This window comes from Aplysia californica, unplaced genomic scaffold, assembly GCF_000002075.1.
Source record: "Aplysia californica isolate F4 #8 unplaced genomic scaffold, AplCal3.0 scaffold00708, whole genome shotgun sequence".
Lineage (NCBI taxonomy): Eukaryota > Metazoa > Mollusca > Gastropoda > Aplysiida > Aplysiidae > Aplysia > Aplysia californica.
The window spans coordinates 148,337-148,866 of NW_004797978.1; positions in this window are offsets into that span (position 1 = coordinate 148,337).

Below are 530 nucleotides of genomic sequence, written 5' to 3' on the forward strand. Positions count from 1 at the left end.
CCCCCCAAAAAAAAACACAAAAAAACAACCCAAAAAACAAAACAACAACAACAACAACAAACCCCCCCAAAAACAAAACAAAACAAAACGATTAAAGCAAACGATACTATCTAGTTGCCGGAGGCTGATGCAATAAAGATACATGGATAATCCACACATTCACACTGGGGGACACTGCTTCTAGAAAGAAAACATTCATATAATCAAAACACTTCCACGCCCCGTCGACAAAAGTGCACACATACATACCAATTAATTAAAAACTTCACTTCGATACGCTCCATCAGCGTAGTTAATTTTCGATGACATTCTGTGAGAAACTTTCTATACGGTAAGTGTTCTGTCCTTAACCTTGTCGTGTGTGACTTCATTGTTCTGGTTGTGGCCATGTCTAGACTGCGACGTTACCCTGTTCAAGTCCTTGTTCTGACCCTGACCTTGTTCTAAAATGAGTCCTCTTTTCCGAAGATGACCTTATGTTCATGACTTTGTCCTTTCTTGAACTAGCTCGCATCGTGATTTTTCTTTTT